Genomic DNA, 26441 nt, shown 5'->3' with positions numbered 1-26441 from the left:
CTCCCTCCTCTACCTGCGATCCTGCTGGAGGCCTCCTTCCTACAAACCTCTGCAGACAGACTCTGGTGGAGAATCACATAAACGAAGCCTCTCCTTAACTCCTTCTCACCAACAGCCCTCCCAGGAGGAGGTGGGCAGAAAGAAGGCCATTTTGTGAGAAAAAAAGGCTCATTTAAAAAAAAAAAATAGTGGGACTTTCCTAGCGGTCTGATGGCTAAGAATCCTCCTGCCAGTGCAGGGGACACAGGTTCGAGCCCTGGTCTGGGAAGATCCCACAGGCCTTGAGGCAACTGGGTCCACGTGCCGCCATGACTGAGCCCACACACCCCAGAGCCCGTGCTCAGCAACGAGAGAAGCCACAGCAACTAGAGAAAGCCCAAGCACAGCAATAAGACCCAGCACAGCCAAAAATTAATTGATTCATTATTTTAAAAAGACACATACCTTAAAAAAAAAAAGTTTGTGGAGATGAGGACAGGACTCTGAGGGATCAGAGGATGGAAGGAATTCGGGCGGCAGGAAGGGGCAGGAGAGACGGGCCGTGCAGGGTGTGGTTCAGATGCAGAATTTGAGGGGACAGTGGAAGCCAGCTTGGGAAGCCCTTCAGCCAGAAGCCAGAGGAGGCTGTTATCTAAAGCCTGCACCCAAGATGCTGGTCAGCCCAGCAGCTCCTCACCCTGTGAGCAGGGGCGGGGGTGGCCCCAGAGCACCCAGGGCAGAAACAGGAATCTCCTAGCTCCACAGTCAAGGTCGAAAGGTCATGTACAGAGCCGAGCCAGGCTGAGGTCACAGTTCCGCAGCCAGCTGAGGGGGACCAGCCCCCTGCCTCTCCAACATCTAGGGGGTCGGCATGGGGGGCTGGGGGGCTGGATTCTCCAGCCAGTTCAGCCTTGCCCAGAGCAGGTCGGCCCCTTCCCTGCCCGGCTCCCCGTTCCCCCCACCAGTGCTGAGTCACCAGAAAAGCACAGCCGGCCCCACTTAGAAGCAAATGACATTAGTGGCGCGTCCACGGGATGTCAGCAGGCAAATCACTGGGTTTCTGCCTCAGTCACACTCAGGGGAGCTGTTTCTAGGTAGCCAGCAGCCTGGAGGTTTGGCTTCTGTCAGCCTCTCCATTTTTCTGTTCGTCTTGGCCTGTCTCATCACATTATCTCCAGGCGGTAGAGGTGTGTATGTGTGTGCTCGTGCTGAGCCGCTTCAGTCGTGTCCAACTCTTTGAGACCCTATGGACTGTAACCCTCTGTGCTTGGGATTCTCCAGGCAAGAATACAGGAGAGGGTTGCCATGCCCTCCTCCAGGGGATCTTCCCCACCCAGGGATCGAACCCACATCTCTTAACATCTCCTGCATCGGCAGGGGGGTTCTTTACCACTAGCGCCACCTGGGAAGCCCATGTGTGTGTGTATGTGTGTGCAGGAGTGTGCATGCGTGTGTATGTGTGTGTTTACAAGCTCTGGGCCGGAGACCGGGGATCTGATAGCAGAGGTAAGGTTGAGTTTCACCTTGGAAAGCCCTGGCAGAAACATTCCACCCCGGACACCAGCGGGCATCCTGTGGGCAATCAGAGCACCCACGATGCCTGCAGGGCCAGGCACTCTGTCAATACTGTGATATTTAGCTGCTGCATGGCAGAAGGCTCTGGAGACCCCAGCAGACAGGCCTCATTTCTCAGCAGACCTCTGGGGCCTAAGTTCTCTGTTAATCCCAGAAGCTGCAGCAGCCAGGCAGTTTCCTAGGAGGGGCAGGCTCTGACACCCACCCACCATCCCTCTGGGGCCCCTTTGGGTACCCACGTCTCTGCCTCCTGCCTCCCAGCCTCCTGCACCTGCCCAGATCAGCCTCTCTCAGGGAGACTGAGTGTCTTTGCAGAAGGCCAGGCTTCCACCTTCAGGCCCTGCCTGCAGGCCAGGCAGAGAAATTACTCCAAACGCCCCTCAGCTCCTCATTTGCCTTGTCTGCACCACCTGGCTTAGGAATGACCCACTGCCGCTAAAGCCCCTCGCCAGGAGAAGATGCTAATGGTTTTCCTTTTTCTTTTACAGGCGGCGCAAGGAAGCTCCTTGTGGTGTTTGGCGCTCCCCCTTGTGGCAAAACCACACAGGCAAAGCATCTGGACACCGGGCATCCAGGTGCCTCCCTGATACCCGAAAGGGGGTGTAAGCACCGCCTTCCTGTCCCCTGCTGACTCTCCTACTCCTCCCCAGGGCCCTAGGTGTTAGGGGAGGAAACCTGTATGCGGTGCTTTTCACTGGGCAGAGCTCCCTGAATACCTGAAAACTACACCTCCCCTGGGACTAACCCCGTCCTCGGGTGTCACTTTGGCTCCGGTCAGATGCTAAGCTATACCTTTCCTAGCAACAATCTGTTGACAGCACGTTGAAGGCCTCTTCGCAGAATTTCTAGATTGGATGAAGATCTCTGTGGCCGGGGTAGATTCTTGCCCTCCCCGGGTCCCACCAGGGACAACCACCAAGAATGAGAAACTGTCTTTCTTGTCACATCCATGGAGCCAGCCCCTGCTGTCCCCACCAGACCCTCCCTACCCCAAACCCTTTCACAGCACATGCTCCAATCCTGAGGAAAGGAAGAAAGAAGGAAGTATTTTTCTTTTAAAAAGTATCTGATTATAAGCAGAAGTCATTATAATTACAGCAAATACCTATATAGCACATACTACACAACAAGCCCTGTTCTAAGTCTTTAAGACGCATTAGCTCATTTAGTCCTCCTAACATTTTGGTTTTTGATATTTATTTATTTGGTTGCATCGGGTCTTAGCTTTGGCACACAGAGTCTTTGTTGCGTCCTTCGGGATCTTTCTTTGCAGCACACGGAGTCTCTAGTTTAGGCAGACTGGCTTAGTTGCTCTGCAGCATGTGGGATCCTCCTGGACCAGGGATTGAACCCATGTGCCCTGCAGGCGGATTCTTAATCACTGGACCACCAGGGACACCTTAACTCCATTTTCTTTTTTTAAAGAAGTCATACCGATGACTCCTTCCAAGTCTGGCTTTCACACAAATTACCTTTATGGTCACAGATGACTTCCTATTTTGCCCATTTCCCAGAGCCCTGCTGCGTAGGCTCTGACCTTGAAGGACTGAGCCTCAAGTTGCCTGGTAGGCACCCAGCTCCATCATCCCGTTCTCCTTTCTTCCTTTGTTTTGTTCTGGGAACTATATTTGCCAGAAAAAGGGCATCAGTCACAATGTGGCATCTAAATGGTTTGTGCTGAGGACTTTGGACTTTATTTTTTATTTTTAGACCATGCCCCAAAGAGACAAAAGGCTTTAGCAGCCCCAAGGCAGGGTTTGGACAGTGGCCAAGGACTTCTGAGATTCTACTGTCCGGCTCACGAAGCACCCGAAAGGAAAGTTGAATCAGTCGCGGCCTCTGCGATGCTAATCCAATAACCGAGGGTTTATTTGTCTCCTTTAGCCAAACCCAGGAGCGTAAATCCCTTTTAATTCTCCTCGAAGACTGTAGTCTCCCCACATGAAATTTTTTAGGAAGCAGCCCCACTTCCTCCACCCCACTCCGGGGAAGCTGAAAAGAGCTTGCAGAGTCCCCCTCACCAGCTCTCCTCCCCCCAAATAGAGTTGAGTATCGACGATGCACGTGGCACTCCGGACATCGGCTGTCAAGTGGTTCCTTTACCCTGATGCTCTAACCTTGAAACTTGGGCACAAGGAGAAAGGTTCGCGTCCTCTCCCAACCTCACATCCCAACATCTGCACCCCAACATCACCACTGGCTCAGTCCATGAAAAGCTTCAAAAATCCCCTAAGGGAGCTGTGTTAGGTAGGTTCTGAGTCTTTTTCCATTCTAGCATCTGTCGTGGCATTTGGCAATCGCTTATTGGTAAATCGGTTTAGGTACTTTTATCTAGTGGCTTCCCTGGTGGCTCAGAGAGTAAAGAATCTGCCTGCAATGCTGGACACCTGAGTTCAATTCCTTGGTTGGGAAGATCCCCTGGAGAAGGGAATGGCAACCCACTCCAGTATCCTTGCCTAAAATCCCATGGACAGAGGAGCCTGGCGGGCTCCATGGGGTTGCACAGAGTCGGACATGACTGAGCGGCTAACACAAACACTTTTAGCTGAGGTGATAGAGACCCGGAATCAATTTGGTTTTACAGGTAAGAAGTTTGCTGTCTCCGGAGCAGGAGCTGTTGGGGAGGGGCAGGGAGCAGGCTGCTGTCAGCTGATCAACAGGGACACAAGGACCCAGCTTCTCTCTCTCCCGGCTCTGCCTTCCCCAGGGTGTTGGCCAGGGCCCCAGGCTGGCTCCCCTCAGGGCTGCCAGATGGCTGAGCCAGCTCCAGGCACTGAATTCAGAGAATATCATCCAAAGGAAGAAAAGAGCTATGAAGGTCTTTCCTAGAAGTCTTCAGCAGACTTTCTCTCAGCACTCATTGGTCAGAATGGAGTCACGTGGTCATTCCTGAACCAATCACTGGCCGTGAAACTATTATTTTTATTGTTTAGTCACTGAGTTATGCCTGACTCTTTTGTAGTCCCATGGACTGTAGCCCGCCAGGTTCCTCTGTCCATGGAATTTCCCAGGCAAAAAACTGGAGTGGCTTGCCATTTCCTTTTCCAGGGGATCTTCCTTTTCCCAGGGATCGAACCTGCATCTTCTACATTGGCAGGTGGATTCTTTACCACTGAGCCTTGAGTCAAATTGACCCCTGCTTCTCAAAGTATGGACCCTAGACCAGCGGCACCAGTTTCACCAGAGAACTTATCAGAAATGAAGATTCCTGGACCCTAACCCAGAACCAGTGAATCAGAAACTCTGGGGGTGGGCCTCAGCAAAGTGCATTTAAAAAACGATCTATTATTAGCTTGTATAATTGCTATGGTTTAATCACTGCTCAACAGAAGGTAATTTCCTAAAGGAAACAAAGATTTTCCAAGTAAAGATGTCTACAATTTTACAAAATGAAAAACACTTGATTTTACACTAAAAACATTCTATCTAGGTTAAACCTGAAATGCTATTAGTTTTTTTCCCGCCCCCAAACTGCTTGCTGACAGCCTCTCTGGGTGATTCTAATGCCCGGAGAAGTTTAAGAGTCCTGTTTCAGACTCACTGTTGGAGATGTCACATCTATTATCTACTGCTGTGAAACAAAGCACCCCAAAACTTAGGGGCTTAAAACAAGACTGTCTTATTTGCTCCTAACTCCCTGAGTCAACAATTCAGTCTGGGCACCACTGGGAAGGTCTTTCACAGTCTCTCTCATGGTAGGATGGTCAGATCTGGCAAATAAGAATACATGATGCACTGTTAAATGTTAATTTCAAAGAAACCACAAATAATTTTTCAGAATATGTCCCAAGCAACCATTTATGCTACACAAAGCATTCACTGTTGATGTAAAATTCAAATTTCACTGGGAATCCTGTATTTTATTTGGCAACCTAGCCTAGCTCTACTTACATGGCTGCAGTCATCTGGAGACTCTGAGGCTGGACAGCCTGCTCGCCTTTATGCACTCTGCCGAGAGATTGGCGCTGGCTGTCGGGTGACATCTCCCTCCGTGGGGCATCCCATCCTTAAGGAGACTAGTCTGGGCTTTCTTACAAGGTTCAGGGACTTTCATGTCCACTGACTCAATGGACTTGTTTGAGCAAACACCAGCAGATAGTGAAGGACACGGAAGCCTGGTGTGCTGCAGTCCATGGGGTGACAAAGTTGGCAACTGAACAACAAACAAGGGGTTTTCCAAGAGGGTACCAGTGGAAGCTGCAAGGTCTCTTAAGGTCTAGGCTTGGAAATTATATGATGTCTGAGTGAAGGATTAATATTAACCAAAGGGAGGTGTGGCCTCTGCCCTCAGCTACTGGAAGTGAAGTCTAGGCTGCTGCCATGTTCTGCCTGATGGGCCTTAGACCCTAGATTTTAAAACAATGTGATTTATGAAGGGGTTTTGGGACATGCCACATCAGGTGCAACTTCTAAAGATACAAAACTGAAGATCAGCCGTGTAGCAGTATGTGATTGAACCCCAGTAAAGCCTCGGGACGCTGTGGTGGCGTGAGCTTCCCTGGTTGGCAAGATTCGAGGACTGTCACATATTGTGACTGGGAGATAACACTGTCCAGGGGGAGGATGCCATGGGGAGGATGACGGGAAGCTTCACGTTTGAACCCTGACCTGCCCTTCACCTTGCCCTTTGGTTGGTTCAAATTTGCATCCACCCACTGTAATACTACTGTAATAGTCAATACAGCACCTTCTTGAGCGCCGTGAGTCTTTCTAAGTGAATTATCCAAACTGAAGATGGTTGTGGGGAACCTCGAATTCACAACCAGCTGAAGTGAGTGTGATCTGGCGACCCAGAATTTGGGGCTGGTATCTGAACTGAGGGCAGTCTTTTGGAGCATGGTCCCCTCAAAGCGCATGGTTTGCCAAAACTCATCGAGTGCAGTGGGGCTTCCCAGGAAGTACAGTGGTAAAGAATCTACCTGCCAATGCAGGAGACATGAGTTCAATCCCTGGGGCAGGAAGATTCCCCTGGAGTAGGAAATTGCAACCTGCTCCAGTATTCTTGCCTGGGAAATTCCATAGATAGAGAAGCCTGGCAGGCTGCCGTCCGTGGGGTCACAAAGAGTCAGACGTGACTGAGCACACAGCACCCGTCACGTGCCACCTCCGCCACATTCTGTTGGTCAAAGCAAATCTCAAGGCCAGACCAAGTCTAGGGGATGTAGAAAAGAATAGTCACACCTCAGTGCCTGAGGGAATGTTTTCTCAACACACTCGGTTAAGACACAGCCTCTCCTGGATACAAATGCAGGTGGGGCTGTGGGATGGGCCTGGAGCCCATCTGACGGGCACCTCCAGGTCCTGTGCTCGGCCCCTACTTCAGGCAGACTAAACCCAACAGCAGAATCCCCGTCTTCTCCCAGCCTATCACACACTGGTGACCTTCCTATACAATTAGAACCCACATGGGTGGAGAATAGCAGAAATAGACCAGTGTCTGTCCACTACCACTGAACTTCAGAGCCCAGATTGCCTGTTAAAGGGTGTTTTAGACTGGTAAAAGCTAAAATGAGATTTAGGGCTCCACTGGTGGCTCAGTGGTTAAGAATCTGCCTAGCAATGCAAGGGACACCAGTTCTATTCCTGGTCTGGGAAGATTCCACGTGTTGCTGGGCGACTGAGCCCAAACGCCGCAATGGCACCTCAAGTCCATGCTCAGCAACGAGAGAAGCTGCCTCAACGAGAAGCCCTCGCACCGCAATGAGAGAAAGCACGTGCACAGCAGTGAAGACCCAGCACCACCAAAAATAAACAGATATTTTAAAATAAGTAAAATAAAATGAGATTTACTGAGTTCCATGTGCCTTCCCCAGTGGCTCAGACAGTGAAGAATATCCCTGAAATGCAGGAGACCTGGGTTCGATCCCTAGGTCGGGAAGATCCCGTGGAGGAGGAAATGGCAATCCACTCCAGTATTCTTGCCTGGAGAATCCCAGGCACAGAGGAGCCTAGTGGGCTACAGTCCATGTGGTTGCAAAGAGTTGGACGTGACTGAGCTACTAACACACACATGTAGTTTGAAATCCATGTAGCAAAGGAGACTAACACAATTTTTAATGCCTTTTAAAATAAAATTAAAAATGGAGTAGGGGTCACACACACAAAGTTCTAGAGAGAAGTCTGTTTTATCTGCAAAGCTATAGCTCCTTTCCTCTAAATGATAAAGACTTATTTGCATTACTCAATTATTTTTCTAAGCAATTATTCTAATTTTATTTCTAATTTCCAATCAAAGTATAATTTACATATGTTGAAATGAACATATCTGAAGTACACAATTGGAAGATTTTCGACAAATATGTATCCCAGTGCATCCCACACTCCTATCAAAATTTAGAACACTTCTGTCACCCCAGAGAGTTCCCTCCTGTCCTTCCCCAGTCAACCCCTACCCCCCACTCACACCCCAAGACTAACACTCTTCTGATTTCTGTCACATAGATTAGTTTTGCCTATTCTAGAACGTTACCGAAGTGGAATCACAGAAAATGGACTCTTTTGTGCCTCGTTTCTTTAACTCAGCATAAAGCCAGATAATTATATTTAAGCAACTTTAATTTTCCATGCAGTCTGTGTGCTGGAGAAGGTTTCTAGATTTGGAATCTTTGTGTTGAAATTCAAAATAGCTTTTGTTGAGCCAAACACATCTTCCCTGCCTCATCCTCCAGGCTTCCAAGACCCTGTTTCATACTGAAAATCTCAGAAATACTTTTGAACTCTGGTACTCAGGCCTCCACCTCGGAGCCAGGGCTGAGAGCAACGAACCCTGGAGACAGCCAGGATAGGACACACTGCTGCAAAGGGGCCAGAGATCAGGCAATTTGGTCTGGAAAACAGAAATGGAAGGAACTCAGGAAGGGTGAATGCATCAATTTCCTGGTGCAGCTGTAACCAATTGCCACAAATTTAGCCGCTTACAACAACACAAATTAATTAGCTCATAGGGTAGAAGTCCAGTTGGTCTGCTGGTTTCTCGGCTCCAGGTTTTACAAGGGCAAAATCAAGGTGTCGGCCAGGCTGGGCTGTAATCAGCAAATGCTGACAAGAGTCTGTCTCCAAGGTCATTCGGGTAATTGCCAAGTTCAGTTCTGTGGAGCTGTAAGACCCAGGCTCCCCCTTCCTTGCTGGCTGTCACCTGGGGCCAGTCTTTGCTCCCAAATGATGTTGACATTCTGTCTCATGCCTTCCATGGGCTCCCGCTACCAACGGCAGGTGGAGGGGCCACCCCTTCAAGTGTTTCTGCTTCCTCTTCTGACTTCAGCTGGAAAAACATCTCCACTTTTAAAGGCTCATGAGATTAGGCCTCCCCACCCCTTGCCAAGCATCCCAAAGAATCTCCCTATTTTCAGATCTCTCACTTTAATCATACCTGCAAAGTCCCTTTTGCCATCTCCAAACTTTGGAAACCCCCAAGAGCTTCTTCAGTTTTGATAATTCACTAGAAAGACTCGTAGAATGCAGGGGAGCGGGGGGATCTATTATTCTCATACTTATGGTTTATTGCAGTGAAAGGACACAGGTTAAAATCAGCACCCATGAAGACCAGGTATAAGTTTCCAGGTGTTCTCTACCAGGGGAGTCGTGTGGCCAGCTCTCGATTCTTCTGGCAACAGTGTGCAAAAACACAGATGAAATATTGCCAACCAGGAATGCTCCCCAGAGCCTTGGTGCCCAGAGTCTTCAATGGGTTTCAGTAATGTAGACACATGGTTGGCTTTAGTCTGAAACCCCTCCAAAACTCAAGCGGATACCACATGGCCCAAGCTCTTCAAGCCCTGCCCCCCACTACCAAATCACATCATTAACAAGGACTACCTGGCTGGCCAAGGAGCCCAGGTAAACGAAACACTGATCAGGTAGGCTATTTCAAGGGCTCAGAGCTGACCTCCCCGGAGCCTCTCTCTGGGCAAGATTAAGCCCTGACTGCACACCATGAAACTAACATATTCACAGATTCCAGGAGATGGAGGACATCTTTGGGGACCATTGGTTCCCTAGTGGCTCAGTTGGGAAAGAATTGCCTGCAATGCAGGAGACCCAGGTTCAATCCCTGGACAGGGAAGATTCCCCTGGAGAAGGACATGGCTACCCACTCCAGTATTCTTGCCTAGAGAATTCCATGGACAGAGGAGGCTGGGGAGCAACAGTCCATGAGGTCTCAAAAGAGTCGTACACGACTCAGCAACTAAACAACAGCAACAGCAATGCACACAGAATGCTTAGTTCATCACTCACACCCCCCAGATGCTAGCTGTCACTGTTGTATTTATTTTTAAAAAACTAAAAACATCCTAATTAAACTTCCCTGATGCCTTGTCACCACTGTCAACACCAGGTCCAAAGAGCCCACGAAGCATCTTGCAGGATGGCTGTGATTTCAGGGAGACAGAATGTGGCCAGACTCGCTGACGAAAGATGATCCTCCAGAGGTTCCCAAAGATCTGGAGGAACTAACGGATCCGGAAGGATCCTGTGTGATGTACGTGACGTGAATAAAGAATACAGTGCCTGAAGTGAGCAGGAGACCTTCACTTACTGATACTTTTTCTCTCTGTTTACAGACAGCGAACACTCTGCATAGAAGGCCTCATGGGAAGGACACACAGGCCCCTGCCCAACCCATAAGCATCCCCCACTTCCCTCCAGAGAACCAGACAAACGCTCCTATGAGCCTGGTGAAGGTGCTCCAGTCTGCACTCTCCTCTCTGAGCACTCATTGCTCAGCCTCATTCACCAAACCAGCTGCAGAAGGACCTGAAGGCTGGCATGCACCACTCTCTGGAGTTTCTCCCCTGCCAGTGGCCCCTTGAACCTTCACACACGTGGCCTCTTAGATCTTCCACCCCACCTCAATCCTTTCTCAATAGACTGCAGGCGAGGCTCCCACTGTGAGCCAGCCCTGAGACTGATGTCCAGTTTGGGGCTTCCTCCCTTGGTTTTCCCTTGCCAGCCCCTCCTCCAGGGCACAACTCCTGTATCGCCCCTGACCATCACAGATAATGGCAGATAGAGGCCCCGCCCAATAGGAACCTGGCACATGGTGTGACTCCTGAGTTGGCAAGGAGCTTAGGTATATCTGTGCAGATATCCCGAGAGACCCATAGAAAGGGGTCACCCTGGGAAGATGTCTAAGACAAGGCTGGGTGGACCACGATGCCATTCAAAGCTGGGCTTCCATGTCCAGACTGCCCATGCAGGCAGAAGAGTCAAGTTTGGTTTGGTTTTGTCTTTTTTTCCCCATCCCACCTTTTTGAGGTCACCCTATACCATTAAGAACAACAAGGATGACTGAGTTGGCATTGCTGACAATGGCGAGTGCTCTGGGCTGGACTGAATGCCTGGCACTGTCTCATGAAAGCAGACAAGGTAGATACCATCCAGACCCCAGTTCACAAGGGAGGAGAGGTTTAGTAAGCTGGCTGGGTCACCAGCTGACAGGTGGTAGCACCAGCTTTCTCCCAGCCTCTGCTCTGCTCAGATGTGCCCCCTCCCAACTTCCTGGGTCTCCCTGGCCTGACACGCAGGTGGGCCCCATCTGACCATCAACCTCTGGCCCTGGAAGCCCTGTGAGGAAGGTCTGGGGCCCTGGAAAGCAGCCTGCTTCAAAACTGAGAGGCCAGACAGACTCCCCAAGGGACGTCCTTCCAAGAAAGAGGCTTCTGTGGGTCCAACCATGGGGCTCCCAGCCCACACTCCCCACACCTTGGGCCTTTGGTCCCCCTTCCTGGGTCCCTCACCAACACAGGTGACTCAAGCTCCCCCCCTTTCTGGGCTCCTCTGGGTTCCCTTCTCCCTTCCACCCCCTCTCGGTTAGACTGGATCCAAACTCGGTCTTTACTGCCATCTAGTGGCTTCTAGAAGGCAATGGCACCCCACTCCAGTACTCTCACCTGGAAAATCCCAGGGACGGAGGAGCCTGGTGGGCTGCCGTCTGTGGGGTCGCACAGAGTCGGACACGACAGAAGCTACTTAGCAGCAGCAGTGGCTTCCCAGACCTGGTGAAAAGAAAGTCACTCAGTCGTGTCTGACTCTTTGTGACCCCATGGACTGTATAGTCCTGAATTCTCCAGGCCAGAATACTGGAGTGGGTGGGTAGCTTTTCCCTTCTCCAGGGGATCTTCCCAACCCAGGGATCAAACCCAGGTCTCCCGCATTGCGGGCTGATTCTTTACCAGCTGAGCCACACCCAGTAGTCAGGAGTGTTCTAGAACGGTTGTTCAGTTGCTCAGTTGTATCTAACTTTTGCAACCCTATGGACTGTAGCATGCCAGGCTTCCCTGTCCTTCAGTATATCCTGATGTTTGCTCAAACTCATGTCCATTGAGTGGGTGATACCATCCAACAATCTCATCCTCTATTGTCCCCTTTTCTTCTTGCCCTCAATCTTTCCCAGCATCAGGGTCTTTTCTGATGGGTCGGCTCTTTGCATCAAGTGGCCAAAGTATTGGAGCTTGAGCTTCAGCATCAGTCTTTCCAATGACTATTCAGGATTGATTTCCTTTAGGGTTGACTGATTTAATCTCTTTGCTGTCCAAGGAACTCTCAAGAGTCTTCTCCACCACCACAGTTTGAAAGCATCAATTCTTCAGTGCTCAGTCTTCTTTATGGTCCAACTCTCTTGTACTGCAAGGAGATCAAACCAGTTAGTACTAAAGGAAACCAACCCTGAATACTCATTGGAAGAACTGATGCTGAAGCTCCAATACTTTGGCCACCTGATACGAAGACCCTTCTCATTGGAGAAGACCCTTCTCATTGGAAAAGACCCTGGTGCTGGGAAAAATTGAAGGCAACAGGAGAAGGAGGCCACAGAGGAAGAGATGGTTGGATGGCATCACTGATTCAATAGACTTTGAGTCTGAGCAAATTCTGGGAGATAGTGAAGGATAGGGAAGCCTGGCATGCTGCAGTCCATGGGGTCACAAAGAGTTGGACATGCCTGAACGACAACAACAATCTACCTTAATCAAGTGTATCTTCGTCTTGGGAGTTCCCTGGTGGTACAATGGTTAGGCCAAAGCCTTTGACTGTGTGGATCACAATAAACTGTGGAAAATTCTGAAAGAGATGGGAATACCAGACCACCTGACCTGCCTCTTGAGAAACCTATATGCAGGTCAGGAAGCAATAGTTAGAACTGGACATAGAACGACAGACTGGTTCCAAATAGGAAAAGGAGTACATCAAGGCTGTATATTGTCACCCTGCTTATTTAACTTATATGCAGAATACATCATGAGAAATGCTGGGCTGGATGAAGCACAAGCTGGAATCAAGATTGCCGGGAGAAATATCAATAACCTCAGATATGCAGATGACACCACCCTTATGGCAGAAAGTGAAGAGGAACTAAAAAGCCTCTTGATGAAAGTGAAAAAGGAGAGTGAAAAAGCTGACTTAAAGCTCAACATTCAGAAAACAAAGATCATGGCATCTGGTCCCATCACTTCATGGGAAATAGATGGGGAAACAGTGGAAACAGTGTCAGACTTTATTTTTCTGGGCTCCAAAATCACTGCAGATGGTGACTGCAGCCATGAAATTATAAGATGCTTACTCCTTGGAAGGAAAGTTATGACCAACCTAGATAGCATATTCAAAAGCAGAGACATTACTTTGCCAACAAAGGTCCGTCTAGTCAAGGCTATGGTTTTTCCAGTAGTCATGTATGGATGTGAGAGTTGGACTGTGAAGAAAGCTGAGCGCTGAAGAATTGATGCTTTTGAACTGTGGAGAAGACTCTTGAGAGTCCCTTGGACTGCAAGGAGATCCAACCAGTCCATTCTAAAGGAGATCAGCCCTGGGTGTTCTTTGGAAGGAATGATGCCAAAGCTGAAACTCCAGTACTTTGGCCACCTCATGCGACGAGTTGACTCATTGGAAAAGACTCTGATGCTGGGAGGGATTGGGGGCAGGAGGAGAAGGGGACGACAGAGGATGAGATGGCTGGATGGCATCACCGACTCAATGGACATGAGTTTGAGTCAACTCCAGGAGTTGGTGATGGACAGGGAGGCCTGGCGTGCTGCAATTCATGGGGTCGCAAAGAGTCGGTCACGACTGAGCGACTGAACTGAACTGAACTGAACTGAACAGTGGTTAGGACTCCATGTTTTCAGTGCCGTGACCCGGGTTCGATCCCTGGTTAGGGAACTGACATCCTGCAAGCTGTACCGCACAGCCAAAATAAAAACAAAATTTTAAAGTTTATCTTCATTTTAACTTGATTACATCTGCAATGACTATTTCCTAGTAAGGTCACATTCACAGGTACCAAGAGTTAGGACATGAATGGGGGGGCGGGGGGAGACACATTTGAGCTCCCAGTAACCCTCGGAGATGTAGCACTTGTTATCCAGGTTCCCTTTTTACCTTGGAGTGGAGAACAGGTCTCCACTCATGTCCTCCACTCCCTCACCTAAGCCCTCACCTAAGCCCCACCTAAGCCCTCACCTAAGCCCCACGCTGTCCGCTGTGCCTGATACACAGTGAGGCCAAGCAAACTGAAATGTCAGCACTTGGAGCAGAGAAATGTTTACTGTGGGGGCTGGCTCAGCTAGTGCTCAGAAAGCCCTAACTCCCCACTGGCTTTCAGGGAAGAGGTTTTATAGGCAAAATCTGGGAGGTGGGTCGCAGGTCTGTGACCCTCCTCTGATTGGTTGGTGAAGAGGAAATCCAGGAATCGCCATCATCAGCCTTCCAGTTCCGATCAGTCTGGGGTCCACATGTTTATGCTCAGCCTGAAGTTACCACCCTCCACCTTCGAGGGGGGCTCAGCTTCTGTCAAAGAACTTGGAGTATATTGTGAAGGACCCGCTTTACCGCTGCATTATTTTTTCTTGGCTGCTCCTCCTTTATTTCTGCATCCACTCCCTTCCCCGATTAGTGTCCTTTGAACTCAGGGAAGGTTGAGGAGGCTGAAGCCTTTTTCATACAAACAAGAAACTGGGGAAGCAGAAAGGTTTTTGTACCCAGGAGGACCCCGCAAGGGGCCCCCTTTTCTTTGATACTCCCCAATCTTTAGGGGAACGAGTGTTGGAATCATAAACAGAAGAAGAACCTGGTTTTAGGGGGACTCCTTTTCACTTCGGCCTCTCCACTTAGTTTTCTGGCTCCCACCTCAAAACAGTGATCACGTCTAGCCTTGTTCACTCTGGAAATCACTTCCCACAAGCAGCTCCATCATTTCCCATCTTTAAAAGACTACAGAGGGACTTCCAATGGTTAAGACTCCACAGTTCCGCGGCAGGGGTCATGAGTTCAATCCCTGGTTGGGGAACTAACATCCCACATGCCACACAGTAAGGCCAGAAAAAAAAATAAAAAAGGCTACAGAGTGGTCCCTGCCCCATGAAGGGTCCCCAGTTCAGTCACACCTCCTGCCTCGTCCCTGCTCCTGGCAGGCCCTGGCAGGCGCAGCTGATCAGGCACCAGCCGCATTGAGCATGTTCTAGAATCCAGTCCCTTAGCCTGTTTCTCGTGATTGGAACGGGCTCAGAAGATGTTCTCAGTACCCAACTGGTCCTCGCAGGCCTCTAAAAGACAAATGTCCAGAAAATTGTCCTCAGTGAAAAAAACACATCCTAGAAAGCCAGGCTTCCTGGGTCGGGTGGTCCGCCTCTTAGAATGTTAAGGAAGTGTTTTACGCATGTGGGCTCAAGAGCCTTGGGAAGATGACAGCTGAAGGTCAGGGATGTGCCATCCAGGCAAGGACGCCTGAGACCTGCGGCCGCTCTAGGGTGGTCACAGCAGGACCTGATGGTCCACGGGAGGGGCTGCTGAAGGAGCAGGACCCGGCCTCAGTGTCCTCCTGGACTGGTGGTCCCGGGCATGAGTCAGGCGGGTGAGGGCGAACGAGGCCTGAGAAACAGGACTGAATAAAGCTGACGCCACTCCCTAAACCAGGTCCGTGCTCGGCCACATGGTGAAACTGAGGCAGCCTCCCGCACCCTCTGGACCATGAAGGGGCTTTTCCTACGATGTCTGAGCTCCTAGTGTCTGCTGTAACAAAGCGCCACAGACTGGTGGCTTAAACAGTGGGGGTTTATTCTTGCCCAGTTCTGGAGGTCAGAAGTCTGAAATCAAGGCAGCAGCAGCATTGGTTCCTTCTGAGGCTGATGGGAGAATGTGTTTCAGGCTCCTCTCCTTGACTCTTTGTTTTGTTTTAAGGCATGCCCTTGACATTTTTCTTTTTCGTATTTGCTCTTGTTTATTTATTTATGGCTGCCCTGGGTCTTCGTTGCTGCTCTCTAGACTTTCTCTAGTTCCAGCGAGCAGGGGCTACTGTTTGTTGCTGTGCTTGGAGCACGGGCTCTGGAGCGCTGGCTCAGTGGTTGCGGTACACGAGCTTCCTTGCTCCATCGCACGTGGAATCTTCCCTGACCAGGGATTGCACCCGCGTTCCCTGCGTTGGCAGGTAGATTCTTATCCACTGCACCACCAGGGAAGTCTGCTCCTCGGCTTTTGGAATGCCATCTTTCCCCCATGTGTGTCTCTGTGACCAAATTTCCCCTTTTATAAGGACGCCGGTCATATTGAATTAGGGCCCATCCTAATGACCTCATCTTAACTAGTTATCTGCCTGCAATGCAGGAGACCCTGGTTCGATTCCTGGGTCGGGAAGATCCCCTGCAGAAGGGATAGCCTACCCACTCCAGTATTCTTGGTCTTCCCTGGTGGCTCAGCTGGTAAAGAATTCGCCTGCAATGCGGGAGACCTGGGTTTGATCCCTGGGTTGCGAAGATCCCCTGGAGAAGGGAAAGGCTACCAACTCCAGTGTTCTGGCCTGGAGAATTCCACGGACTGTATAGTCCGTGGGGTCGCAAAGAGTTGGACACGACTGAGAGACTTTCACTTCACTTTAACTAATTATATCTGCAATGACCCTACTTCCAAATTATGTGCTGAGGCCACGGGGGTTAGAACTTCAGCATGTGAATCTGGAAGGGACGCAAGTCAACCCATAACCACAAGTGACGCATTTTCTGTGACCAAAGCCAGCCAAGAAGGCTGCCTGTTCAGCTGAGCACTGCACTGTCTGGGAGGGGATGGGTGTGCACCCTCATGGGGCAGTCACACAGGCTCTAATGAAATGCTTTGAAAAGCGCCCGATCTGTGGAATGTTCCAGGCAGATTAAATATACAGCATCCGAGAAGCCAAGTGGCTTGGAAAAATGCATTTACGGCTTTAACAAAAGATGGAGCAGTTGGACAAGCAAGCAAGACAGCACTAATTGGTAGGCTCCTCTTGTTTTCTCCCTACAGTTGCCTCATGGATTTGTTAAAAAAAAAAAAAAAAAAGAAAGTGTTGAAGGCTTGAAATTAAACACTTTAAACAATGGGCTAATGTTCTCAGAAACCAGCTTTTGTTCCACCTACTGGGTTCTTTTCAATCAGCTGAAAACACCGTCTTCCCGCGGGCAGGGGCATGGAAGATAAGAGGGAGGGACCGCCTTAAACGCTTCGAGAGCAATTTTCTCTCCTATCTTATCACCACCTTCAAGATGCGTTATTTTCATCTGAAGTGTGGCTCCTATTTGGGCAAGAAAAAAGTCTTTTCATCTCTCCCATTCCTCATTTTTTTCCCCGCTCTATCTTCTGAGGGAAGCTTAGGGGAAGATTTTTCTTCCACTCGCCATGCTTTCAGAATCCCATAAAACATGCCGGCGGCTGGCGTGTTTTGGACTGATAACCCCCCCTCCCATCCCACCATGTGACCCCAGCACAAGTTGTCACGAGGCCAGCGTGCGGACCTGGTGGACCAGCGAGGTTTGGCAGGAAGCAGGGGGGAGGCGAGCAAGGGGGGTGGGCAAGGAGCTGAGGGCCCCAAGTGTCCTTTGCCCACTGACACTCCCACGAGCCCACTTCCTCTTCAGGCACCGCAGGCCCCCTCATCTCCAAGGCCACATCCATGTTTCACCCCCATCACCAACATAACTGCAAGGCCAGACGTACCCCTCTGCTTAGAAAGCTCCTCTTCTTTGGAACCCTTGAAGCACAGAATAAAGGAGATTTCCAGAACAACTTGATGGGTGTCGCTGGGAGGTCATTCTAAGGCAGTCAGCCTCAGGATGGTCTGAGCCGCAGGGACCTTGGAGAACTGCCCAAGGCAAAGGGATGGAGGAGGCAAAGGGGCCCACCTGGGGCCAGTCCCACTGCCTCCAGTCTGCAGAGGCCATTTCCAGCAGATGGAGAGAGATCGCACAACTGGGGAGCATGGAAACTCTCTGCTCCCTGCAGCCATGACTGATGGATGGTGGGTGTGTGGCAGGGTCAGAACAACAAATGGGTGACATGTCCCCACACTCAGGCTGTCACTGGGCCGTAGAGCTGCAGGATTATGGAGAACTGAGTTTGCACATGAGCACTGACATCCCCGTGACAGATTGAAAAATGAGAACTCCTAGAGAGACAAAAACTGGACTTGGGATTCTTTTATTGAGATTCCTTCCTTCATGCATACTGTCTGTTGATCTCTCTCTATCTCTCTCGTCCCTGCACATCCATCTGTCAGTTTCTCTGTTTGTCTCTGTCTCTTTCCCCCTCCCCCCTCTTGTCCCCACACACCCATCTGTCAGTTTCTCTCTTTGTCTCTGTCTCTTTCAAGCAGTAATCACAAAATAACATGGAAGAAGAGGTGACTTGTGTTCTCATAGCTACAAGATGACTTCAAGATTCATGGAAATTGACCCCTGTGGAAATTGACATCTGCTGCTGGTGATGACTCAGATCCACACGTCACCAACTGGGTACCACTCGAGAGCTAAGAAGATGCTCCAGTAAGCCTCCTCCCTCCTTTACAGGTCGGCCTTGCTGGTGTGTTTCTATTTTAGAGTCAGGAGATGGGTCTCATGTGGGAATTATATTTCTCCAACCAACTGGTGCTGTGTTGGTTCCTGAAGCCCCCACAGTACTGGCGGCAGTTTCAGACCCCCATGTTTCTTTCCTCTAGTCCCAGGCCAATTGGAATCTGCAGACAATAAATACCAGCTACGGACATGTGGAACCTAGGAGAGGAGGTACAGTGTGTGGTTAGCTTCTGCTCCCCTCCAGGCTGGGCATTATAAAGAAGTTCTGCTTCACAGCCCACAGCACCCACCCCTGCCATTCTCACCACCATCTCCAAACCTAAACACAACCATCTGAAAGGCCTGTATACTCGATTTTACCCAAAGGGCCGAGAAGCGATCTGGAAGGCCTTTACACCCTTTTCACCTGGGGAAATGTGTATATCTTTGCATCCTCAGCCACTGCATCCCTCTTGTGGAATCAAAAGAAAGTGGGGTGGGGGAAAAGAAAAATTAATAAACACATAACCTCTCCCAGGGAACAAGGCACTGTGCTGCAAGCTTTACAGATGTTCTCGCCTAATCCTCAGAACAGCCCCCGAGACAGGAATTGTTTCTGGTGTATAAAGGAGGAAGTAGAGGCTTTTGAGGGAGAGTAATTAACCTGGTCAAGGTCCCCTAGGCTAGGCTAGCACTGACACCCCAAAGCTGGTCCTCTTGCTTCTGCAACCAGGTATCCCCTAAAGCTGATGAGATCCCGGCTGCAGCAGAGGAAATTCCAGCTGCTGGGACTGTCCTCCTGTGTGATAATTAGCCAAACTGCTACCACGCTAAGTTTCTCCATTCTCTCCTTCACCCTCCAAACCACTCTGTTATCCATAGGGTCCTGCTTCCTGTTCCCACTTTCTAGCTCAAGCAAGGCCACCGAGTTCAGTTCTTAACACCTGCTCTGCTCTTTCTGCTGCTTTCCTTGGAAAATGCCTCCCTCCAGCCTCCTCCACTGACTTTGTGAGAACGACTTTCCCTCCGTGTCTGGGTCCCACCTACGCTCCTGAGCCTCCAGCCACCTGCTCAGTCCTGCGCAGGCTCAGAGGGGGGCATCACCCACATGAACATCGCCTGTCAGGTGTGAGACAGAGGTGGGAAGTTGGTAACTGAGGCATTACATGATTCAGAGGAGCACACATTTATTTTATTTTTAATTTTTTTTTAAAAAGAAATGCTTTATTATTTTTATTTTCTTGGTTGTACCATGCAGCTAGTGGGATCTGAGCTCCCTGACCTGGGATTGAACCCCAGGCCCTCAGCAATGAGAGTATGGAGCCCTAACCACTGGACTGTCAGGGAAGCCCCCACATATTTGTTTTAAAATCATGCCTCTCATCTCCCTCCTAACAGACAAATTAATCCAATTTGGATCAGAGATATCAATGTAAAAAATGAAAGCATTGAAACACTAGAAGAAAATCCTGGGTGGATATTTTTGTTTTCTTGATAAACTTTTTTATTTTGTATTGGAGTATAGCTGATTAACAATGTTTTGGTAGTTTCAGGTAGGGATTCAGCCATGCGCATACACATACCCATTCTTCCCCAAGCCCCTGGGTGTACACTTATAGATTCTCAAAGTTGAGAAAGCTTTCTAGGTGTGATGGCTATAAATTCAAGTCAACAAATTCTGCTGCTGCTGCTGCTAAGTCGCTTCAGTTGTGTCCGACTCTGTGCGACCCCATAGATGGCAGCCCACCAGGCTCTCCCGTCCCTGGGATTCTCCAGGCAAGAGCACTGGAGTGGGTTGCCATTTCCTTCTCCGATGCATGAAAGTGAAGAGTGAAAGTGAAGTCACTCAGTTGTGTCCGACTCTTAGCGACCTCATGGACTGCAGCCTACCAGGCTCCTCCGTCCATGGGATTTTCCAGGCAAAAGTACTGGAGTGGGGTGCCATTGCCTTCTCCACAACAAATTCTAAAGACATTTAAATAATATAAAGACATATGTTAAGATCTTAAGATAAATATTAATACATAAAGAATATGTCTCTATATTAAGACATACAAAGAATATGGCATTATTTTTTGTGACTTAATTTGCATTTTAAGCAGGCTAGGGGAACCTCAGAGCTCCATTAGTTAAGGCTTGTACCTCAAGTTCTAGGTCTTTAAATCATACTGGTAGAGAAGATAAAGTTCAAACTGGGAAATTTTAAGAGAAAAAGTAGGGGAAAAGACCCAGAAAGGAAGCAAACATTTGGTTTCTTTGAGCTCAGAAGCATAAATTCTCTCTTTTAGCTGTATTTCCATGGTTTTATGGGCTTCCCAGGAGGTGTTAGTGGTAAAGAACCCGCCTGCCAATGCAAGAGATGCAAGAGACTCAGGTTTGATCCCTGAGTCAGGAAGATCCCCTGGAGGAGGGCATGGCAACTCACTCCAGTATTCTTGCCTGGAGAATCCCACGGACAGAGGAGCCTGGCGGGCTATAGTCCACAGGGTTGCAGAGAGTCAGACATGACTGAATCAACTTAACACGCATGCACACGTGGTTTTATAAGCCACGTGGATCACGCATAACCTGAGGTCAAATCTTCAGAGTGAAAGGGAACTGAGGTCACACCTAATTCAGGGGGTCCCAGTGATAACAGGTGCACACTAGGCCTCAGTGAGTCCTTGCAAGTAGCCATCCAGCAGAGCTCTCCTTTCTTCTTCCTTTGTCAAAAAGGTGAAACTGGCTTGTAACATTTCCCCCAGGGTAGAGGAGCTGGGGTGGAGAGAAAATATGAGGATTGGAATCAATTGCGTAGCTGGTTTATTGAGCATCTCAGACTCGGGGGTATAAACATAAAATGGTTTTATATTTTCTCTAATCAATGCCGTCAGCTGCACTTTATCAAATTCTGCTTTCTGTCTCCTACCGAGGGCCCAGGCAGATCCCGCTGTTTCCCCATCACTTTCAGTTATTACAAATCCTTCTGGCTTTAAATCACTGCCTCACATCGAGCTCAAAGTTCTCAAGGGTCCCAGGCTCCCGCCCAGCCCAGCCAAGTCTCTGAGACAGGAGTGGAAGGGACCCACTGCCCTTCGACTCCGTCTTTGGTCCATCTGCCCCAGGCAGCTTCTGCTCTCAAGGTGGTCTCCATGGAGACCACCATTCCCCCGCCCCCTCGAGTTTCCTAGGGTACTGTTCAGACTCACTCTGGACATCGTCTCCATCCCCTCTGAAAGGAATGTCCACACGTCTCCTCACGCCCTTCCTTCCCCAGTGGTCCACTCGAGGGCAGCCTGGACAATCCCTGACTCCCACCTCTTCTCAGGTCACTGTCATTGACACGGAACCGCAGGAGTCAATGAGAACCTCTGCAGTGCCTTCTAAGACCAGTGAAGACACAGGTTGGGGGATCCTCTATCCTTTCTTCCTGGGCCATCTCATCACAGTCCCCAACTGCCCAGCCTTCACCAGCTGCTCCAGCCACATTTCTCCCTTCGAGTGCTCCAGGTGGAAGCAGACATCTGTTTCTATATGTTTTACACCCAAAACTCTAGAGGATGCAGACCAAGCTCTCCTGGGCACACCTCCTCTGTGCCCCAGTCTGTCTTGAGAAAGGAGTCTAGAAGATTTGCAGATCCACAGGAGCCTGGCTGGGAGTGAGCTGCCTGCAGCCTCTCCTTGTAGGGACCCCCACTTCAGAGCTGTCCCCTCAGAGCCCCACTTGTTGAAGATTTGCTTGCAAGGGAATCATTCCCTCTCTTGGTTTGGCTTGAAGCAAAGAGCACTTCTCTTGCCCTCTACTAGAATGGCAGGCTGTAAAGTCGTAACTACTGCTCGTAATTAATAATGATTAACCATCATAGATTAAATACCATCAAAGCCACCCCTATACATCATTTCATTTCCCCAGAGGGAAATACTTTATTGTTCCCTCCATCTTATGATGAAAAAGTTGAGGTTTAGGGGGAAATCAAACCATGGCCAGTGGGCCAGATCTAGCCCACCACCTGTCTTTCCATGGCCCATGGCTAGGTATGGTCTTTACATTTTTTAATGGTTTAAAAAAAAACACACACACCTCAAAAGTGGAATGCATTGTGACAAGAATCACGTGAAATTTAAATTTCAATGTCCTGGGACTTCCCTGGTGGTCCAGTGGCTAAGACTCCGAGCTCCCAGTGCAGGGGGCCCGGATTCGATCCCTGGTCAAGGAACTAGATCCCACATGCCACAACTAAGATCGAAGATTCTTCGAGTCACGACTAAGACCCAGTGCAACCAAATAAATAAATAAATTCTATTAGATCCAGCATCGCTTATTTGTTTATGTACTGTCTGCAGCTGCTCCCATATCACAATGGTGAGGTAGAGGACTTGCATCAGAGACCGATGGCCTACAAAGTCCAGACTGTTTACTCTCTGGTCCTGTAAAGGAAAGTGAGTCACATCCGCCAATGTTTATTTTTCTAACAGCTCTTTGGGTCGGCTGGGATCATCTCCAGGCTGCAGGATGGCTTTGGCTCAGCTCCTCCTGCATCCTTCTGGGACCAGATTCCCTGAGTCTTCTTCTCAGGGAGATGGAGGACATGTAAACCAAACACACGGCACCCTAAAGCCCTCAGCTGGACCAGGCTCCCACATCGCATGTACCCTGCTCACTCTAGCAGGATGGGCTGCAAAGCCACATGCCCAGTTCAGTTCAGTCAGTCAGTCGTGTCTGACTCTTTGCGACCCCATGAACCACAGCATACCAGGCCTCCCTGTCCATCACCAACTCCTGGAGTTCACCCAAACCCATGTCCACTGAGTTGGTGATGCCATCCAACCATCTCATCCTCTGTTGTCCCCTTTTCCTCCTGCCCTCAATCTTTCCCAGCATCAGGGTCTTTTTAAATGAGTCAGCTCCTTCGCACCAGGTGGCCGAAGTATTGGAGTTTCAGCTTCAACATCAGTCCTTCCATAGTGGAGGTGACGGAATTCCAGTTGAGCTATTTCAAATCCTAAATGATGATGCTGTGAAAGTGCTGCACTCAATATGTCAGCAAATGTGGAAAACTCAGCAGTGGCCACAGGACTGGAGAAGGTCAGTTTTCATTCCAATCCCAGAGAAAGGCAATGCCAAAGAATGCTCAAACTACTGCACAATTGCACTCATCTCACACGCTAGTAAAGTAATGCTCAAAATTCTCCCAGCCAGGCTTCAGCAATACATGAAATGTGAACTTCCTGATGTTCAAGCTGGATTTAGAAAAGGCAGAGGAACCAGAGATCAAATTGCCAACATCCGCTGGATCATGGAAAAAGCAAGAGAGTTCCGGAAAAACATCTATTTCTGCTTTATTGACTATGCCAAAGCCTTTGTGTGGATCACAATAAACTGTGGAAAATTCTGAAAGAGATGGGAATACCAGACCACCTGAGCTGCCTCTTGAGAAATCTGTACTCAGGTCAGGAAGCAACAGTTAGAACTGGATGTGGAACATCAGACTGGTTCCAAATAGGAAAAGGAGTACCTCAAGGCTGTATATTGTCACCCTGTTTATTTAACTTCTATGCAGAGTACCTCATGTGAAATGTGGGGCTGGATGAAGCACAAGCTGGAATCAAGATTGCCAGGAGAAATATCAATAACCTCAGATATGCAGATGACACCACCCTTATGGCAGAAAGTGAAGAACTAAAGAGCCACGTGCCCAAAGGGCAACAATTTCTCATTCTGATAATGAGAGGGAGTAAAGAATTAGAAGCAAAGATTTCACCGACTACAGTTGCAGACCCAGGATTTGCAGGCAGGGTTGTCTGACTCTGTGTGCTCAGCTCTCTGTTATACTGATTTCTGTCCTGGGCAAATTATTAGAGGTACCATAAAGAAAAAAGAATGGGAAAACCATGAGGAAAAAGTATGCTGAAAGATGTTATTACCGAGTCCAAGCTCGTACTGCTTGGCACATGACAGACCAATAAATAGAGAGACGAGTTGTTGGGGCAAAGAATAGTGACTTTATTCAGAAAGCTGGCAGACCAAGAAGATAGTGTACTTACATCACAAAGAACCATCTTGAGTCAGAATTCAGGCTTCTTCTATACTGAAAGAGAGAGTAAAGTCAAACATTTCCAGTCAGCCTCTGGAGGGGAGGTGTGCATGTCTTCCTCCCTGCAGTCACTGACAGGTGGGCCTGGTTAGAATGTTGCCTATGAGCTAAACAAAGGGGCGTGCATGTGTGCTAAGCTGCTTCAATGGTGTCTGCCTCTTTGTGACCCCATGCATTGTAGCCCACCAGGCTCCTCTGTCCATGGCATTCTCTAGGCAACAATACTGGAGTGGGTTGCCATGCCTTCCTCCAGGGGATCTTCCCAACCCAGGAATCAAACCTGCATCTCTTATGTCTCCTGCAATGGCAGGAGGGTTCTTTACCATCAGCACCACCTTGGAAGTCCCTAAACAAAGGTATTTTACTTCAAAGCTCATTACCTAGGAGGCAGGGTTCCCGAAGATGGGCCATTATGTGTAATTTAAGGCATAATGGCAACATCCCTTTAGTGATGAACTCAGAATACAAAGATTCTTTCCTATTACAATGTTTCCATCATTCTCTATCCAGAAGGGCTCTTCGGGACCACCGGGTACCACCCAGCACTTCACCGTGAAGTCACCGGAAGAGACAGCCGCTGTAAATAAAGTCAAACTGGCTGCTAAAGACCCTTGGGAAGCCTCCACAAGCACGCGCAAGAGCAGTATATCCTTCAGGACTACCACTGTCGATAACTGATAGCACGCTGACAGGAAGTAGAAAAATTCTGAAGACCGTCATTTCAATTACCCAGCAGGCATTCGCTCGGCAAGCTTCTTTCAGAGTCAGAATATAAATAAGTCGTGTGTGTGTGCAAGCCCTTACAAATGAGAAGGAGGAGATGGGAGAATAAAACTTTACGATTACCCCTCTGCCAGGTTTTTGGTTTTTTTTTTCACCAAAGCAGGAAGCAGCAGACCCACTCCAGAGCCTCTTGGTGGTGAAATCTGAGGCCTCGTGGGAGCCAGGACCCATTAAGCATTTGTTGTGCTGAGTGACAAGGCTGGAAGCAGCATGGGAGCGGATGATGAATAGATGCCCCGGCATCGCAGCAACCTCAATGAGCCTCCCGCGGCCCGAAGTTGATTCTCCATATCATAATGGAATCAGACACTTGCCAAGAAATCGACAGGAGGGAGAAAGAGTTTATAAAACATGTGCACGCTACTCGTCCTGTGGCTGCTGTTCTGAAAGAAAGACGGGAGACCAAACGTGGTGAAGAATTCGGTGACACCGACATGCTGTGACACATGGTGAGATGGGCTAGGTCTTCTTTTCAGGCTCCACTGAGAATCAAAGAAGCTGAGAAACGGTGCACGTAGAGGATCTCTGAATAACTACATCAGAAATACGGTACTTGATGAGACACCTTCTCAGTTCAAATCCCTACAGTCATTGTCCTGAATGGTGCTCCAGACCAAAACCAAGTATTTCTGGGCAAGTGTCTTTACCTACCTATGTAGAGGAATAAAAACTATGTATCAAGAATGCATTTGTAGCAGGCACAAACTGTTTTACAAACCGGATTCCATTTGACCCTACCTTCAAGGTGGGCCTAACTCGACCCTTAGCACACGTGGAGAGACTGAGCCTGAAACCGAAGGGTTCAGTGACTTGCCTGAGGCAGCCCATGCATCGTAATTTTTGATGCATTGCAAAGTAAATTGCTGTCATCTGTACACTTCTCCTGAAGAACTCAGCATACATATCATTAGCTAGAGCTATTTCTTTATATGTTTTTACTTTTGAGATAAAATTTACAGACAGTGAAATGCCCAGATCTGAAGTGCACACTCACTGTGTCTTGACAAATTTGTACACTGTTTAACCAAACCTCCATCACTATATGGAGTGATTACATCCTTATAGTGGTATTACCTCCCCCCCAGAAAGTTCCCTTCTGTCTCAATAAATTTCCACTCCCAACTCCTGGAGGCGAAGGAGATGCGATAATGTGCAGATGATGGATAGTATCAGATCCACTGGTCTCAGCAGATACTCCATCATCTGGAAGCATCTGAACTCGAGAGAGCAGGAGGCTGGCTCA

General features: G+C 49.0%; 1 long non-coding RNA gene across 1 annotated transcript; it reads left to right on the top strand.

Moving 5' to 3' along the window:
* The first annotated feature begins 24233 nt into the window (after positions 1-24233).
* Positions 24234-25260, top strand: LOC132342989 (uncharacterized). Its single transcript, XR_009491619.1, has 2 exons — positions 24234-24771; positions 24926-25260. It is a non-coding gene; the product is annotated as an uncharacterized lncRNA (long non-coding RNA).
* Positions 25261-26441: the final 1181 nt, after the last annotated feature.

This window comes from Bos taurus, chromosome 19, assembly GCF_002263795.3.
Source record: "Bos taurus isolate L1 Dominette 01449 registration number 42190680 breed Hereford chromosome 19, ARS-UCD2.0, whole genome shotgun sequence".
Taxonomy (NCBI): domain Eukaryota; kingdom Metazoa; phylum Chordata; class Mammalia; order Artiodactyla; family Bovidae; genus Bos; species Bos taurus.
The sequence above is the reverse complement of the archived record's forward strand: the minus strand, read 5'-3'. Positions and strand labels throughout refer to the sequence as shown.